Below are 19,929 nucleotides of genomic sequence, written 5' to 3'. Positions count from 1 at the left end.
TGCGAAACACGCGTTCCCTTAGCGTTGTCCATGTTAATACCACATGGAGGCGTTCGCCCATCTTCCCCCCAGAGGGACAGTAACAGTAAGCTTATCAGTTTGGTTTTCGAGGTTGTACCGAAGTCTGTCGGTGGGTCTCGTAGTCCCGGCATGAGGGCACTGTTATTAAAGTATGACAGGGGGGCTGTGCCTGAGCAAGAACAGCACAGAGCGTCCAGGGAAGAGCGACTGAGAAAGGAGGAGAAGGAAGGGTGGGGGGGGCGATGGGAGTGTGAACCGTGCTGTAACCGTCTCAGGGACACTGCTATGTAAAGATTGATAGTTCATGCTAAATATGGTAAGCTGGGAGCACACACCTGCCTGCGAGAACAACGTGCTCTGTGCGACTTAACTGCTTCTGACAGCTGCTAATGAGACTTCCGCTTCCCGTGTATCCGTGTGCATGTGTGTGAGGGTTTGTGTGCGTGTGTGAGAGTATGTGTGTGCAAGTATGTGTGTGTGTGTGTGTGAGTATGTGTGTGGTTTGTGAGAGTGTGTTTGTGTGTGTGTGGTTTGTGTGTGTGTATGTGTGTGTTTGTGTGTGCCGTGTGGTTTGTGTGTGTGTGCGTGTGTGTGTGCGTTTCTAAAACAGCTCTTATCACGAGGAGACAAACTTGGGAGGCAGCGGATGACCTGGGCGGATATTGGCCAACATCACTGCACTGTTCACAGTGAATCAGCTCTTTGTGCCCCCCCCCACCAACCTGCTCCATCGACAGGCCTGATTACAGCACAGTCCACTGCACGGCCCCCAATGTTACGAAACCTGCTGCTCTCCCCCCCCCCCTGCCACCACAGAGGCAAAGAATAGAAGAGACGGGGGTCCGTTGGACAAGTGTGCTCTCTATCACGATAAACAGACAGGAAAGATGATGATGATAATAATAATAATAATAATAATAGTAATAATAATGTGAGGGAGGGAGAAGCAGAGTAGAGAGAGTGAAAAAGTGTGCGGAGTGAGGGAGAGGGGGAGAAGAGCGGGGCGCCAAGCGGGGGCCGGGCGGGGGCCGAGCGGGGCCAGGCGTGCTGCGCCGACTCCGGCCCCGGACGGTGTTTGCATTGCGATGAACCCTGAGCAGCGTGGACGGAAACCTCGATGGGGAACGGTAATTAAATAATGTCACGGTAACAGGAAAAATATTCCTGCCCCACAGTATCCCGCTCCGACATCCAACAGCCCCGGGGGGGGGGGGGGGGGTGCAGGCTGCTCTCAAATCATTCCCAAATTTTGCTTTAAAAATGCAGAACCACACTATATATTTATATTTGAATAAAAATAAATAAATTAGTAAACAAGCCGCTGTGATGGCGCGTCTCTGAGGGACACTGGACTCAGGGCTGCACACAGAGCAGCTGAAATGCATTTCTTTCTATTTGTTTAAGTAATTTACTTATTATTATTTCTCTAAATGAACCTGACTGTGTCCAATTTAATTTCCTGCACTGTTCGTCCCCCCCGCTGCCTCGCTTCCCACAAGGTGAGAGGCAGGGAAATGGACAGCCCAATTAAACACAACAATAAATAAATAAACAAGGCAAAGAAACAGACCTGGGGGGCTCAGAGAGGCCTTTCTGGTGAGAAGGGGCGGTTCCCCCAAGAAAAACCTGAAGTGATTACCATTCTAGTGTGTGCTGATCACCAATCAATAACCTATGCCTTCTCTCACGGATCCGAAGGCTGTCTCTAGCATCACGGGAATCCTTTTTATGGGGGGGTGGGGGGTATACAAAGCAAGTTTATACAGTTAAATACAAATAAATAAGATTGGATTTTGCGAAAGGTGCCAGAGCATCATACAAAGATCAACTGCAAAAATCAAATAAATTAATACTAGATGTATATAGATCCACAGGTTCAAACGGAGGCGTGTGATTGGCTCAGACAACAGACGCGCGTGGGTCAATGACATGTGTCAATTGAGTCCGTGTGTGTGTCCGAATCCATTATTTTCCTAAACATTTTTAAATAAATACATGTAATATATAAAATTATTCTTGATATCTAATTTATATGGAATCAATTTCATTTTATTTAAATATAATACATTTTTTGAGTTCCAAAGCCCCAAAGTCTCAGGTGGTGCAACCTTGTAGTAAAAAGGTTATTTTACTCAATACAATTCTTAATCAAATAGTTTGGCATAACTTTGTTAAATTGCTTATAAATTATTATAAGTTGTGAAACAGTGCTATGTTAAATGTATTCTATTAAAAAAAAACACTTTTGTACGAAAAATGCATTTCTCCAAATGTCAAATGGGGAAACCCATAAAAAAAAACATTGTATTGTAATATCACTTTAAGAAAACTATGAAAAGGAAGTGGCATCACAAAAGAAGACTCCAAATGACCCCTATGCTGCAGTAACAAGATTAGCAATTCTCTCACAAATATTTGATAATTTTACATTTTTGAGCCATGTTGAGGGTGGGTCAAGTTACCATGTCAGGTGGAATGACCCCTGGAAAACTACAAAATAAAAATGGTTTTGTAGCAATTTATGTTTTATTTAAAAAATGTATGTATTCACTTTACTTCAAGGCCAAAAGTTAATATAGGTGTCAAAGTTAATGCTTGTTAGATTTGAATTGAGTTTGTAAAGTCAGGTGGCGCAAACATTAAGTCAAATGGTGCAACCAGAATTACAGTGTATGATATTAAGTTATTTAAGTGCATCTGTTTTAATTTATTTTTGTTTCAAAAGAATCACCTGAAATAAATACATGAACCCAGCATCTCATTGTGAGCCTCCAGTCCACAGTGACACAGAGTCATACATGAAAGAATGTTTGATAGTTAATGTATGAAATACACTGAATTTATGGTCAGGCTTTTAAATGTATACATTTCATATAGAAAACTTATTTTTAAAATATTTTCAAAGATGTTTTCACTATTTTATATGTGTTCAGAAAATAATGTATTTTGTATTTCATGAAAACTGATTTTGATTTATATTTTTGCATTTTGTGGAACAAATTTTCTCTAACTTTTACCACATAGGTTATTTCAATTGCACATTATTCTTTCATTTCTTATGCTACTTTCACGCAACAACGTCTACAAATTTCAGTTTGAGTGGTATTTCAACATAACATTTTCTTCTCAAAATGTTCCTTACACTTTAATGGAGGAAAAGGTCAAACAATTCAATGTCAAAAAATGCATTTCTGTTTTTGTGAAAAATACTTGGTAGTAGTGTAATATAGTTTGTCTGATCATGATCAGCGATGCAGAAAATTATAGTACAGTTTGTCTATTTTCATTTGATAGGTGTCACATACCTGTATTCCTTATAATGTCCATATTTAAAATGTAATATAAAAAAATACATTTTGAAACATAAATTTGCATTGCAACTGCAAAGTTAAGTCATACATATAGCTTTAACACATTATACAATGTATACAAATAATTTGTACAGTTTAAAAAAAGTTTTTCCTTTCTCCCTAAGGGAAATTGGATGCTTAAAAACATAAGTAAGTGTCCGTTTCTAAGATATGTAATAAAAGCCCCATAAATAAAGAATTTAAAGGGCCATTTAGTATGTCTTATGTATTTTAGACAGTACAATGATTCATATGTACTTGTATCCAGTTGTGGGAAATACATTAAAAGTATATTAATTTTAATTAATATACAGTTTGCCACCTGACATTTCTTGGCTGGTAAAAACTGAAATATTACAAAAAAATAAATAATAAATGCCATCTTAAAAGCTATAAAACAAACAAGAATACACAAAATTCTTGTGAACATAAAAATGTATTTTACATTCATTTTGCTGTGCATTTTTTTTTTTCATTTTGAAAACATTATTTGTCATTGACCCGCGTACGATACACAAATGCAGATGTACAGACAAACCACTATTGTTATTATTGTGGCAAAGTAAGAATAACTCAGGCATTACACTAGACACTGTGCAATCCTCGGGCTGGAAAATAAACACACACAGCCAGACATCAATACAGTGAAGGGGGGGCATTGTCCCTGAGCTGAAGTGTTGACGCTGCTCTCCGTCACTGTGCCGCACTCTCTCACACTCACACTCTCACATACACTCACTGTCACACATACACACACTCTCACACTCACTGACACACACTCACGGATACACACACTCACTCTCACTCACTACTTCTCCTTTTTTATTATTGTACTACTCCTACAACTCCTTTTCCTGCTCCTCACTGCTGTCCCTCAGCAGCACAATCCCTGCTTTGTGGAGCCGGGCGGCACTCTGTCACGAGAAGACGCTGATTTGTGCCGCATTATGTGGCTGGAGCGTGGAGGGGTGGGGGGGTGAAACACAAATCCATGTACAGAGATATGTATGTATAAGAAGGGGCAAGTGGCTACACGACACCGGTGTGGTAAACATGTGTCCGCAATGGGACCTGCAGCTCGCTACCAGGGCAATGAGAGGGGGTTCAGGGCTGGACACTGTGGGGTAGTGCACTGTGATGTAGCACTGTGTGTTGCGTGTCATTGTGTGGGGCTGCACAGTGCAGTGTGTTGTGGCAGTGTGTTGTGTGGTGCTGTAAGGCGGTGTGTTGGACTCTAATAGATTGTCACCTTCCATCTACTCACCCACTATCCCCCTGCCCCCGGCACAGATGAAGACAGAGACGGAAGACTCGGCAACAAGAGAAACAAACGTGTGTGTGTGTGTGTGTGTGTGTGTGTTTGGTTTGGGGGGGGTTATAGGAAAACTGGAGGGCAAGAATCATCGGCCTACAGTTGACACAGACCAGAGAGGCATCACTGCGTCTGTCCTTGTCCGAGGGAAAACCACCACTAAAGACCAAAACCGTGAGAGAGAGACCTGAGAGTAGACCTGCACAACACATATAGAGTGGGGGGGGGAAGGGGGAGAGAGAGTGCAAAAAGAATAGGAAGATAACGACAACAGCAAAAGCATACACACACAAAATGCGGAAGAAAAAAAACATGACCCAAGCCAACAACTCATCCTCTCCCGGTCTCTCTCCTCTCTCTCTCTCCCTCCGTCCCTCCCTCCCTCTCTCTCATATATATATATATATATATATATATATATATATATATATATATAATATAAATAAAGGCCTTCACCTGGCCTTGGCTGGGCTTCAGTCTGCAGTGACTCCACTGAGAGAGGAGAATAAGATGGCGCTTCCTTTCAACAATCCCCTCCCAATTCAGGGAAGGTTTGCCTGACAGAGCCCCAAAACAGTGTCAAATTCTTCAAGCAGAATGTTGATGCAAATTCCAGAGTTCACAGGAATTTCTGCTCATAGAACACCCCCCCACTCACACACACACACTCCTAACACACACAGACACACACACAGTTTTAACACACATCTCTCCAGGCACGCAGAAAGGAGCAGTCAGTCAATCAGTCGGTGGGTCAGAAAAGGGACCAAATTGTTTCCACCTGGAGCCCTCAGCCCCCCGGCCCAGCCTTGCTCCTCCTCTCCACCGCTGACTTGTTTACACTTGTGTATTAATATTTAGAGAGAATGTGTGTGTGTGTGTGTGTGGGGGTGCTGGGTAGGAAGAAATTGAGAGAGGAAGGAGAAGATGGGCAGGGGGAGAGGGTGAGGATAGAGAGAGAGAAACGGAGAAAACGGGGTTGGGAGGCGCAGTCCGGCCCAGAAGTCTGCTCTGCCTCCTCCCTCTCTCCTACTCTCTTTCCTTCACTTCACCACTTCCCTCTCTCCATCTCTTCCTCCTCCCCTCTCTCTCTCTCTCTGTATCTGGACCAGTCACAACCCCCGCTTCCCATCTCGCCATCCCAAGACTCCCACATGTACTCATAGAAACAGCAGCTCTGGATCTGAGAATTTAGATACAGTGCAAAATACACTACTACTAATAATAATACTAATAATCATTATAATCATCAACATAAAACACTAACACAGGCGGCCCCGCAGAACTCATTATGGCAGGGCGGTACAGAGTCCAGAGCCCTGAAACCCTGGAATAATTACAGGTAATCAGTGCTCACGGCACGGGGAGAGGGATTGGGCTCGACAGGAAGGGCACCAGGGTTGATTAGGACTTGCATTAATATTGTTTTAAATATTTTTCTGCTCTTTTGCATTAATTGTTGGAATCGTTTTGCTTTTTTTTTTTTTTTCGGAAACGCCTCAAGATGAAACAATTAAAAAAGTTTGCAAATGCACTAGTGTGTGGGTGTGTGTGTGTGAGAGAGATGTTGGTCAATGAAATTCAGCCGCGATGCTCATGTATGTGCTCAGATTAGAGTGCATACATGTGTGCGTGTGTATGTGTGTGAGGGAAGTATATGAATGTATGTGTCCAAGTCTGTAGGCATGCATCTGTGTGTATGCGCTTCTGTGTGTATGCATGTGTGTAGATGCATATATATGCATGTTTGACAGTGTATATACTTGTGTGTGTGTGTGTGTGCAAGTGTATATGCGTGTGTCAGTCAGGAATAGTATATGCATGTGTGAATGGGTTTGTGTCAGTGTGTGTGTGTGGGCTTGTGCCAGTGTGTGACTGTGTGTGGGCTTGTGTGTCCGTGCGTGTCACGTGTGGCGGGCAGCGCGGGCGCCACGTCAATCAAGCGGGGTTCTAATTAAAAGTTGCTGCGAGAGGCAGGCAATTGTTGCCAGGAAAAAAAAAAATCGCTATCAGTGGAGCATTTTCATATGAATGGCCTTCTTTAATTAAATTGGACAGCTAATGAGTGCCTGTATCACAACGATGTAACATTTTACCAGACAAAGAGGCTGGCAAAAAAACACACACATACGAGGTACGGTGAGAGAGAACGAGAGAGAGGGAGTTAAAGACACAGGGGGATTAATTGTAAAGGAGATACCAGTGCCTTTGAACCTGCCTGTGTGGGTTTTGTTTGGGGAGGTTGACAGAAGCGCGGGCACGATGGCACGATGCACCAGCGTTGATGGTATTAAACCAGCCGTAAAACAAAGACGACGAGGGATTCACTTCTGAGAAAGTTCGACGACGACGACAGAACAAGACGCAGCCGCGGCGGCAGGCGGACCTAATCTCCCCAGATCAAACGCCGCGCCGCACACATCCTGCCTCACTGCTTTGCTTTTATTGGTTTCTTCTCCTCATTTTTTTAAAAGTTTTGTTCCTCAATTGAAATATAATTAATAGTAATTGTACAAAGGCAGAAAATTAAAGACTAAATAAATCAAAAGCCCACACCAGGTTTTATTCCTTTTGTCTTGCTTTACTTTAAACTCCAAAGCGTTTTCTGTCCTGGAGCTCAAAGCAAATATGCTCAACTTACTAACTAACTACATAAATAAATAAATAAATAAATAAATAAATAAATAAATAAATAAAGTCACTTCAGATTCCAGCTTTGTTGCATTTTATGTCAGTCTTTTCTTCTCTACCTTTACGAACTCTCATTTTTTCTCTCCTTTCCTTTAATTGGGAGAAAAAGACAGCCGCCCACAAATCACATCCACATACACACACAGATAGATAAATAAATAAGTCAGTAATTAAATAAATAGGCCTAAATAAATGTCTTTGTCCTGAACCCATGAACCCTTTGATATTCACATCATCGGGGTAGATTTGTCAAAACACCTTCTTGGAGCTGAACACCACTGAAACAAACCAGGCCGATGGCTGGGGTGTGTGAGCGGCCAGCTGTTAGCGCAACCCGACCCGGCGCTGCCTGGACGGCACACTCTGGACACACAGCGGGCCTTGAGCGGCTTTGCTCCCGGCGCCCACGAGCGTGGCTGCAGAGGAGCTCCATGCGAATCTCCGTGTGGGAACATGGCGTTCACTTAGTGTCACGGCCTTGGTTTCATGTTGGATGACATGCGGCGCTGTTGTGTTTGTGTTGCTGTTGGGGGGGAGGGTCGTGCTGCTCGGAGAAACTGTAACGCTGCGTATCCCCTTTCACCGTTCCTGGTTGACGGGGACTTGCTCTGCATAACAGACAGTCCAGCAGACTTTATCCGATGTGATTAACATGGTGTTGCAAACATTACCATGTACTACACACACACAGCAATACAAAGGTAAGCGCAATAAAATATATAAATAAATATATATATCAACACACTACAGTGAGTAAACCTAAGGTATGAGAAACCTCTTAGTCAGAATCGTCTCAAAACTACAAAAACTAATGCAAACTGACAGGCACTCAAACATTGTGGATTGAATCAGTTATCTTTATTTCTTTATTTCCTGTATTTAACACATTTTATTTATCTGCATTTTAATTCCCCTGTGGTTTCTTTTGGCACAAGACTCCACAGTATTCATTCATTGTTTTCTCAGATCCATTTTTTCAACTAAATCAAAATATAATGAATCGAATATAATAAGTCAGCCCCCCCAAAAGGTGTTGAAGATGGTGATTTTTCGATTGAGATTGCAGGTTAAGGTATTAAAATGCAGCAGTGTGGCGGTTATGTATTGTGTTGCGCTCTGTAACTGTAGGACAACAGTACAACCCACTGGAGATGACTAAAGCAGGCTGTGCAGCCAGTCACTCTCACAGTCCAACTGTCAGAGTGAGTCAGTGTGTCAGTCAGTCAGTGTGTCAGTATTAGAAATGCGTAACTGCGCTGCTGAGCATTGCAGTAGTTGTGTAGCAAGCATAGACTGCTGGCTTGTCGTCCTTAAACAGACTAATTTTACTCAAACCAAAGCAGCCACACCTGGCCGGCTGACTGTGAGGATTTATTGTTACACACACAGACACACACACAGTCTGTACACACACACACAGAGGGGCCCAGTCTGAACACACACACAGGGGGCCAGTCTGCACACACACACACACACACACAGGGGCCCAGCCTGGACACACACACACACACACACACACAGGGGCCCAGCCTGGACACACACACACACACACACACACACAGGGGCCCAGCCTGGACACACACACACACACACACACACACATGGGCCCAGCCTGGACACACACACACACACAGGGGCCCAGTCTGGACACACACACACACAAACACAGACAGGGGGCCAGTCTGAACACACACACACACACAGGGGGCAAATCTGAACACACACAGGGAGCCAGTCTGAACACACACACACACAGGGGCCCAGTCTGGACACACACACATACAAACACAGACAGGGGGCCAGTCTGAACACACACACACACACAGGGAGCCAGTCTGAACACACACACACACACACACACACAGGGGCCCAGCCTGGACACACACACACACACACACAGGGGCCCAGTCTGGACACACACACACACAAACAGACAGGGGGCCAGTCTGAACACACACACACACACACACAGGGGGCAAAACTGAACACACACAGGGAGCCAGTCTGAACACACACACACACAGGGGCCCAGTCTGGACACACACACATACAAACACAGACAGGGGGCCAGTCTGAACACACACACACACACAGGGGGCAAATCTGAACACACACACACACACACACACACACACACAGGGAGCCAGTCTGAACACACACACACACACACACAGGGGCCCAGCCTGGACACACACACACACACACACACAGGGGCCCAGTCTGAACACACACACACACAGGGGCCCAGCCTGGACACACACACACACACACACACAGGGGCCCAGCCTGGACACACACACACACACAGGGGCCCAGTCTGGACACACACACACACAAACACAGACAGGGGGCCAGTCTGAACACACACACACACACAGGGGGCAAATCTGAACACACACAGGGAGCCAGTCTGAACACACACACACACAGGGGCCCAGTCTGGACACACACACATACAAACACAGACAGGGGGCCAGTCTGAACACACACACACACACACAGGGGGCAAATCTGAACACACACACACACACACACACACACACACAGGGGCCCAGCCTGGACACACACACACACACACACAGGGGCCCAGTCTGGACACACACACACACAAACAGACAGGGGGCCAGTCTGAACACACACACACACACAGGGGGCAAATCTGAACACACACAGGGAGCCAGTCTGAACACACACACACACAGGGGCCCAGTCTGGACACACACACATACAAACACAGACAGGGGGCCAGTCTGAACACACACACACACACAGGGGGCAAATCTGAACACACACACACACACACACACAGGGAGCCAGTCTGAACACACACACACACACACACAGGGGCCCAGCCTGGACACACACACACACACACACAGGGGCCCAGTCTGAACACACACACACACAGGGGGCAAATCTGAACACACACACACACACACAGGGGCCCCACAGCTCCACACCTATCTCTCTCGCTCCTCTCTCTTTACAAATGATTGCGCAAACACAAGCTATAATAATAAAAAATGTAATGAAACATCTTAACTGTGCCAGAAAAAAAAAGAAAAGAAAAAGAAATTCAAATCTTTTTTCCTTTTTTTTTTCCTCCCTAAACTTTTAACATTATGACCTCGGGAAACATTTGCAAACTATAACAATAAAATTAACTTGTAATGAACAAAATAATTGTACATCAAACGCTGCAGTTGCGAGTGAAACATCCAGAAGAAAGAGGGGCAATTTAGAGATTATACGGCTCGTGACTGCCCGAGTTCAAAACACAGAGAAACGGGTTGTGAAGAGAGACTTCCCAACTCCTCGGCATTCTTTAAACTTGTGTAATGGATACGCTGCAGGCGAGCAAGAATTTAACATGCAAGGAATCTCCATCTTCCATGCAGCACTTCAAAGGGCCGGGACTGTGGTTTAAGGCAGGCAGCGGGGCTGAGGCACTGAGAAATCAGTTTTGCACCGAGCGCCTTCCCTCTGCACAGTGGAAGAACAGAGGGGGAGGGGAGAACACGTCTGAGGCGCTGGGAAATCAGTTTCGTACCGGGCGCTTTTCTCTTGACACAACGCAGAACGGGAGAAGGGGAACGGAAGGGGGGGTGTTGAAAGATAGAGGGAGTTGATCTGGGAGCTCTGCCTCGCCGAGGCTCAGACAATCTTCAAAAACACAACGCATTGCGCTAATTGGGAATAAATAAATAAATGTACAAAAACAAATTGAAAGAGAAGTTGGATGGGAGGAGGAACAAAAAAATGAAAAACTTTCTTCTTATAATTCTTCAGTGGTAAGGATGCAAGTGGGGATTTTTGTACAAGTACAAGTGTGTGCGCACGCAACGCAAGTGTGTTTAAGTGTGTGCACAAGTGTGTGTGTGTGTGTGTGTGTGTGTGTGTGTGTGTGTGTGTGTGTCTGTCTGTCTGTGTGTGTCCTCCCTCCAGTTGGAGGTCAGGGCCTGTCGCATTGGAGGACAGATGTGTGATCTTGAAAAATGTAAACAGGGAAAGACAGACAAGATAAAGGAAAATCAATTTTGGGTGACCTCATGCAGAATAGTCATCCCCCTCCATCCACACACACACACACACTCATAGGTGCCCCCCTGCCCCCCAACAGAAGCTCTTCTACACAACATCAGTGTCACAGCAGAGCCCCGCTCTGAAGGGCTGACCCTAATCCCGGCCACCACACACTCAGATATGGGCCTTAATCCTCTAACTTCCAGCATTCATTACGTTTCATCCCTCCATCCACCCCAAACACCACCTGTGCAACAAATCTCTCAGGCTTCACACATACAGTGAATTCAGGAGTGGTCTGGGCAGTCGAGATGGGAGTACCGAGAGTCCTCCCTCTCCCTCAATCACTCCCTCCCTCTCCCTCTCTCTGCTGCTGACAAACAGAGCTCTTTCATGGTGTCCGTTTGCTCTATTGATTAATGCAGCCGTTTGCTTATCCACCGGATTAATTAAACAGAGATTCTCTGTTCCCGAGCGCGGTGTGGAGCAGCACGTTGCGCTGTGCGTTCCTGTAGTGATGCATTTCTGTGCCGGTTGACTGTGCGTTGACTGCGTATCCAGGCCTGAGTCAGAGTGAAGCCGGAGGAATCAATGAGAGGCAGGAGGGCAAACAGAGAACAGATTTATGTATTCATTTAATTGTGTGCCGGTTTACTTAATATTGACGGACCTGTGCAACTTATTGACTGATTTACTTACAGAGTCCCACGATCCAGAGCGCCATGCGTCAAAGTGACTGTTTTTAGAAGACAAACCGTGGGTCGTGGCCCAGCGGGACACAAGAGAGTGCAGGAATGTGGCTCGGTGCGGAGGGACCCGGCTCTAATGGGTTTCCAGGCCTGTGTTAATATGACACTGTTCAGCAAAACGAAAGAGGAGACTGATGTTTAACACAGGTGCTCAGAAAGGGCCGCTGAGAAGAGGGATCTTTCAGGCACAGACACACACACACCAATATAGCTTTATTCACACACACACACCATCATGTACAAGTACACGCACAAACACATGCACATATACACACTCTAACAGCCACATCATAAAAACACATATCGAAGAGACATATACTCTCAGACACATCAGATGTGCCAGCATCAGTGCAGGCTCCGCACCCCCCCAGCCAGCGAGTTAGCGGTTTAAACAGCGCAGGATGTCGGAGGCAAGACCGGGCTGCTGGGAAGACAGACATCTTCGTTACGGCGCAGGAAACAACGCAAGAGAGCCAACGGGGGAGAAGACAGGCCAGGAGACAGACACAACACAATAGCCTGAGAGCATAAACGCAGGACAGATCTCCTCCTCTTGTCCCAGCAAGGCCCCTGGGAGCTGGGACACACTGGCAGTAGCAGGGTTGGGGGACACTGAGGGTCAGAGGGCAGGTCTGAGGGACACTGCTCCACGGCCTCAACACACACTTCCACTGTGACACACACATACACATGCACAGCTTCTCTGAGTCCTTCGTCAAAAACAGTGCCCTCCGGACACCAGGTGACGGGTTTAATGGAGACCAGATTCATTTATCAACCATATCTGAATATATTTAATCTGCTGAAACACTCGCTGCCTCGGCCCCAGAGACACCGGTCGGGATCAGCGTACTCAAGAGCCCCAGCCTGGCCCTGGGCAGCCCCTGTGTGTGTTGATGGGTTTGAGGTTATAGGTTTAACGTCAGAAACCACCATGACCGTGTCTGAACCAAGAGCTCATCGTCTCCACCTCCTACTGCCCCATGCCCCCCCCCCCGATTATAGTGTCCCATAATGCACTGCACTTGAGCACTGTGTGCTGCTGCAGGACACTGTGTGTGTGTGTGTGTGTGTCTCTCTCTCTCTCTCTCTCTCTCTCTCTCTCTCTCTCTCTCTCTCTCTCCCCCCTCCATGTCAGCCACAGAGGGAGCGTGTCTCCAGCTAGGGGCTCCTATCTGATGGGAGCGGAGCCACTGTTTTCATGAGCAAAGTTTTTAGGGGTTGCACATTCATAAACACCGGCACATCAAACCCAAGTGTCACAGCTGCCTGAGCCACTGTCAATCAGGCCGCCTTTTAAAAGCCTGGCCAAGTCAGGACTGTAGGGGCTTTTAAATAGATCTGACAGTTATTGTTTATACATGTATATATATACACGCACACGCACACGCACACACACACAGACGGAGACGCACATTGAAAGTCAGTCATTGTCAAATCGCCCTGCTAGTTGAATGCAAGGGATGGCCAGTTGGGACCACAACAGTCTCTGTGTCAGGGGCCACACTAGTCAGTAAACAAGCTGAAATTAGGAGGGGATAGAGCAGCGAGGGGACAGAGCAGCGATGGGACAGAGGAGCGAGGGGACAGAGCAGCGAGGAGTGACCTGACCAGTGACGGCATGAGCCAGGCCCTGTGGTGCACCGAACACACACACCACCACCACATCGCAACAAGAGCTCAGATCTCAGTGCACAGCCCTGCCTCCACACCCCGAAGAAGAAAGAGAGAGAGTAAAAGGGAGGGAGAGAGAGAGAGAGAGAGAGAGAGAGAGAGAGAGGGTAAGACAGAGAGAGGGTGAGGGAGAGAGATGGGGGGGACGTCTCTAAGAGGCCATTAGTGTTCCCATTAGTCACACTCCATTTGACGAACCCGGCCCGGAACTCCGCCGCCATTGTGCTGCATTAACATTCCTGCATTTGTTTTCTCTAAAAATTAGGTTACTTGTGCAAATTTGCACTAATCGACTTAACTGGATGAACCCGGTTGCTTTCGCATTCAAACGTCAACTGTTTATCTAAGATGTAACGCGAGCATGAGGCACAGCACAGGACGAGGAAACCCACGGCGATGTCTCACGTGTTGCATCGACATCTCGTTGTCCCTCTGTGTGATTATTATGTATTTGTGTATTTTTGTACCTCGCTGTCGAGGAACCACCCGTCTCCATCTCCGAGATAAATATAACGGGGTGAAGGCAGCAAAACGCACTGCTCCTAAAAGAGCTACACTTTGAAGGCCATGGGAACTGGCTGACTGACTCACTCTCTCTTTCTCACACACACACACACATATATATATATATCCAGTGCCTGGGAACAAAACTGAAAGAACTAAACCTGACAGGAAAACAAACTTTTATTGTCCCCGCACCCCTCCTTTTCCCCCTCACTGAGAATTAAAGAAATAGAGGACATTAGTAAACGACCCAATTAGTGGCATCTCTGAAGAGACCGACCCTAATTGCTGCCCCGTAGCCCGACACCGTCCCCACAGAGGTCAGGAGGTCAGACGGCCACAGCCCCTGCTTCCGGGACCGGTCGGTTATTTATTTTTTTCACATGACCCACTCACAGCCCCAGCAAAGCCACAAGCACCCCCCGCCCCATCATCTTTACACTCAAACGCCACAACAGTCTCCAGTGCACCCCCCAGAGTCACGGCAGCCAAACCACAACTAAGCGACGCTGCCCTCCGCAGAGCCGCTGCCTTTGAACATCGGCCGGGGAGCCGATCGGCAGCACCGAGGCTAAGTGTTTTAATGACGACATATTAATTGCTCAGTGAGAGTGGTCTCCTCCCTGGCCCCCTCCCTGCCAGGCCAGAGGGACCCCCACGGAGCGGCCCTCTGTCACCCCCACCACTCCCTCACACACACCCCTCTGCCCTTGAGGCCGATGTCACACTGAACAAGGCCAACTGTGACAGATTCATCCATTTTAACACCGAAATATACTGGGAATTGTTTGTATCTCTTGTTATGTATACCATGCGTGTGTTTGTATTCATATATATACACACATACATATTCAGAGAGAGAGAGAGAGAGAGAGTAGTAAAGGCCTGGCTCGCTGGATCAGTACCTGATCTCCTGCTCCCAGTCTGTCCACCTGTCCCAAAGGCCCCATGTGTCTATCTGTCCGTCCATCGCTCGCTCTCCCTCCGGGGCTCAGTACAACACTGACCTCCAGGTCACCTGCGCAACACAACATCATTATCATAATTAGAGCTGCCATTACTTGTCTGGTTTACAGATTATACCAAGTTAATCGTGGATTATGACACTGACTGGGTCTCAAAGACAGACAGACAGAGACACAGAGGACAGACACAGAGACAGTCAGAGACACAGAGGACAGACAGAGGACAGACAGACAGAGAGACAGAGGACAGACGGACAGACAGCTGTGTCTGCTCTGCCAGGATCGATATTTCCACTGTTTCTAGGCCATGTATCACTAGAATAGAGCTTGTTAATAATGTGTCTTGCGTGACATTAATAATGACTCATTGTGTGGCGTAAGTTCGCCTGGGTTTATTTCCCTCCCTCTTTCATCCTTCCTTTCCGTGTTTCTCTCTTCTTCCCCCCCGCTCCCTCCCCCTCTCTGTCTGCAAGATGCATAATTCTCCCCGATTTATTTTTTATTCTGTTCCTCTCTCTCTCAGGTACAGGGGGAGCTCCAGTGTGTCGTGCCTGTTTCCCAGAGCCCCCCCGAGGCAGGCAGTGCAGGGCCGTGTGTGCGTCAACAGTATAAGCAGTTTATTCAGCAGGCCGCCCAAGGGGGGAAACATGTCTATGACAAATTAGCAACATCTCTTTTTATTTTATTTTTTTACACGGCCAATAAAAGGTATCGTGTTACTAATCGCGTTTTGTGTACAATTATCTCCTGAGCCCTAGAGAGACGGGTCATGGAACAGGAAGAGGAACAGCAGACGGTAAGGTAAGTCTGTTTTCTACCGCCCGAGGAGAAGGGAAAGAAGAGAAGAGAGGAGACGAGCGAGAGCGAGAGAGAGAAAAGAAGAGAGGGGTGCACGGTGTAATAAAATGTAATCCCTTTAGCCTGTGCCGTAGCTGTCAGAATTAATTTGGCGTATCTTGACAGCATTGTCCAGATCTCCATTGTGGAGGCAAGACGTCAGACAGCATGATTTCAAAATAAATAAAGACACAAACAACTAAACGGGATTACCATTGTAATTAAAATAATGTAAAATAAAAAATAAATAAATAATACACAAACAAACAGGACAGAAATGTGACCTGGATTTGGATTTTGGGGGGGAGGTGAGACTGGGGGAGGGCTGAGTTTGTGCCTGGGTGGTACTCTTTAATACCACACACACGCACAGACACACACACACACACACATAGAGACACACAGAGACACACCCAGACACACACTCACACACACACGTACTCACACACATACAGAGACACAAGAGACACACACACACACTCACGCACTCACACACACGCACACACGCTCACACACACACACACTCACACACAGAGACACACAGAGAGACACACACACACACACTGCCCCTTCCTGCCCAGACAACGGTCTCCCCAGGCTACGATCACCTGGCAGGTTTTCTTGCTGACACACACTGGACTCAACACAGCCCAGCTCCTCACTGCCAGCGCCTGCAACTGCACCGCGCCTAGAGCCAAACAGGCAGGGGCAGCTTTTAAGACACTGGCACTAATGTCAATTTTTCTCTCACAAAGCTCAGTTGCTGCAATGCAGAAAATCAGCACACTCTCTCTCATACACACACACACACACACATAAAGACACACTTTTTGGGATCATAACCGTGTAACTAATTTTTAACTTGAGCGGAGAGGCCAGAGGGGAGAGGGTGAGTATGCGTGAGTGAGTGTGTGTTTGTGTGTCTGCATGTGTGTGCGCATGGGAGGGAGGTCGCCGTCACTGGGCGAGGTTTTACGAGAATCATCTTTGTAAAAATCCCGTTAGCGATCTGCAGCAAAAGGCCCGTCCACGTTCTGCCCCGCAGTCTGCGTGTGGTAGAGGCCCCCACCGGCCCTCTGGGGCCACAGTGTGTCCTGCGTTTGCCTCCCACTGAGCTCACAGTGACATCACAGCACTAATCTTAACTGAAGCGGGTCCTTGCTAGTGACACTGCTGTGCTGAGGCCTATACCGCACCCTGGACCGTGACACTGTGACACCAAAGCATATCCAGTCCCTAATTCTGAAATTACACCTGAACCCCCCCCCCCCCATTCAGCCACCAGATCTGCGAGCCAGGCAGCACAGCGGCAGCGGGCTCCCGCTCGACCACACAAGTTGAGACTCAAGTTCCCACCGCGCTCGTCCACGGAGCCGCAGCAAACTTTTCAGAACGGCCCATCGAGCTGTCGCAGCCATCAAAGACAGAGAGGAAGACAGAAAGAAAAAAAAAAAAGAATTAATAGAACAAGCGAAAAAGATTACAAGGCAAAGCAGGGAGGAGACAGAAAGAAAGAGAAAAGACAGGAGGCCGACAGGATGAATAGAGAGAGCCTGACAGAGCGCTCTCCTGGAGAGAGAGCGGCAGAGGAGAAAAAGAAGAAATACCGCGTCTCCCAGCGCTGTGACACCCCGGCGGAGCGGGTTGTCAAAACCTGGCGAAATCTCTGCCTCGCAGCTGCAGAGGTAACAGACGCGGAGATACTCGGGTGACACACAGAGAATGCAGTATCTCAAGTCTGTGCAATCCCACCCCCCAGCCCCGGCCCCCTCCCCCTCTACCTCCACCTCTCCTCCTACCCCCAACCCCAGCCATCAGCACACTCAAAAATAAAACACAAGAAACTAATAATCATCATAAAAAGCCCCTATCTCAAGCTGTCAAGGACTCCGCTGCCCAGAAAGAGGCGCGGAGAAAGCAGGGAGGGGGAGGGCGCTTGTGTGTCAGCGTGTGGGAGGGAGGTCACACTTTCTCAAGGTGGCACAATCCCTGACCTTTGACCTCTCTCCCCCGCCGCTGCCAAGACAGCTCTCAGGCTGAGTGGCGTTTCCTTCTGCCCATCCATTACCCCGCCTCTATAGGCACACATTTATTTATTATATATATGTACATTTTTTCTTTGCTGCAGTCCTAGAAGAAAAGTATGTTAGTGTTCAGGGGGCTGGTGTGTGTGTGTGGGGGGGGGCAGGAAAACGATGACAGGGCTAGAAGATGCCAAAAGACAGGCAGGTTAAACAAAGCCCGAGCCGGAGGGGGGGTGAGAGTAACAGGATATCAATATGGCTTTATTGGCTGCCGGGAGCATTAGCATTAATGTGCTCTTATTTTGTATAATAAGCCAGGAGAGATATGCAAACGACTGAGTGATGAGGGAACAATGGGCCGCCTGAAGGGTCATTCGCTTTTTTTGGGGGGTTGCTTTTTCTCTTTTTTTTTTCCCTTTCCAACTTTTTCGTTGTTTTTCTTTCAAAACCTCTGCGGCTTATTTGTTAGCAAAGGTCTGTTTTGGGTTTTGTGTTGTGAGAATTATTATTACGATTAACTATGACATCAGACCATAGTTTAAAAAAGTTTAATTACCTGTGATCTCTCTCTCAAGCAGTGCAAACAGGCTTGAACTGCAATTTATGTTGATTTATTAGCTGATTACTATTTATGTATTGATGGATTATTTTATGTTGGATTATTTTATTGTATTTTTATGTTTGATTTATTTGTGTTGTGTTTATCACTACACATCGAAGCGCACTATACAAATATATGTATATGTTTGTATATGTATGTAAAAATATGTAACAATAATAATAGTAGTAATGCAAGATGAATATTGCGTCAGTGTAATGCGGGCATGCTTGCGTGTACGTCACTCGTAACACGTGTTTAATACTCACAGAAATGCAATGCGGCGACGGTTCCCAATTAATGGAGAATATAATTATACCCTTTAATTAGTACCTGCCTCAGAGGCTAATTGATTATTGGACGGGAGGAAGCTAATAATAATAATAATAATAATAATAATAATAATAATAATAATACATGTTTTTTCTACCCCAGGGCTATTAATACGATATTGTAATTCTTCCGTCTTCAATACAAACCTTAGCGCCAGTGTCTGTGTGGAAAGCCGTTATTACACGAATAGGGCTGTAATATTATTATTATTATTATTATTATTATTATTATTATTATTAACACACAGCACACTTTTCCCAACAGAAAACAACACGGTTTCATTAACGGATTTATTGTGCAACTTTGTGTTAAAATGGCGCCTGAGAGATACGATGCCAACACATCTGACACATCGTGTGTGAAAACGTCACCGTCACACAGTGCAACAGGCTGTAGTTTTACTCATGTGATTTACTTGTGTTTAAGTTATATATATATATATATATATATATATATATATATATATTCCGTTCTCAATGTTTATTTAAAAAGTATTATCGACATCTTACCTGCGAGCAACTGTCGTACGTGCCGTGACGTCACTCTCCCAGCAGTCTCTGCGCCAGTTACGCGGAAGGTCGGAGTCACGTGCGTTCGTGCGTTTATGTCACAACACGTGTTGAAGTCATACACATGCGCAGTGCAACACAATATAGTTATTCCAGTTCATTTGATCACCGTTCTTATTTCGTTGTTTATTGGGGCGCATATTATAGACATGTGCATACTGTCACATACACAACTCACAATGACTGACACACTCTTAGTACACTCACTCTAGTGCACTCTTTCACACATTCACTCAGGAACATACACAGGACTCTTACACCCAGACTCTCACACCCAAA

General features: G+C 46.4%; 1 long non-coding RNA gene across 1 annotated transcript in view; it reads right to left on the bottom strand.

Annotated features, from left to right (window-relative positions):
• The window catches only part of LOC136747252 (uncharacterized), a 49,437-nt gene extending 29,767 nt beyond the window's left edge, over nucleotides 1-19,670 (bottom strand). Inside the window, exons 1-2 of the long non-coding RNA XR_010816453.1 lie at nucleotides 19,591-19,670; nucleotides 15,230-15,342 (exon numbers count right to left, since the gene is read on the bottom strand). This is a non-coding gene — a long non-coding RNA (uncharacterized LOC136747252). The remainder of the gene's footprint in view (nucleotides 1-15,229; nucleotides 15,343-19,590) is intronic.
• Nucleotides 19,671-19,929: the final 259 nt, after the last annotated feature.

The sequence above is a fragment of the Amia ocellicauda genome, chromosome 3 (genome assembly GCF_036373705.1).
Source record: "Amia ocellicauda isolate fAmiCal2 chromosome 3, fAmiCal2.hap1, whole genome shotgun sequence".
NCBI lineage: Eukaryota > Metazoa > Chordata > Actinopteri > Amiiformes > Amiidae > Amia > Amia ocellicauda.
Note: the sequence above shows the minus strand (reverse complement) of the source record. Positions and strands in the feature narration are given on the sequence as shown.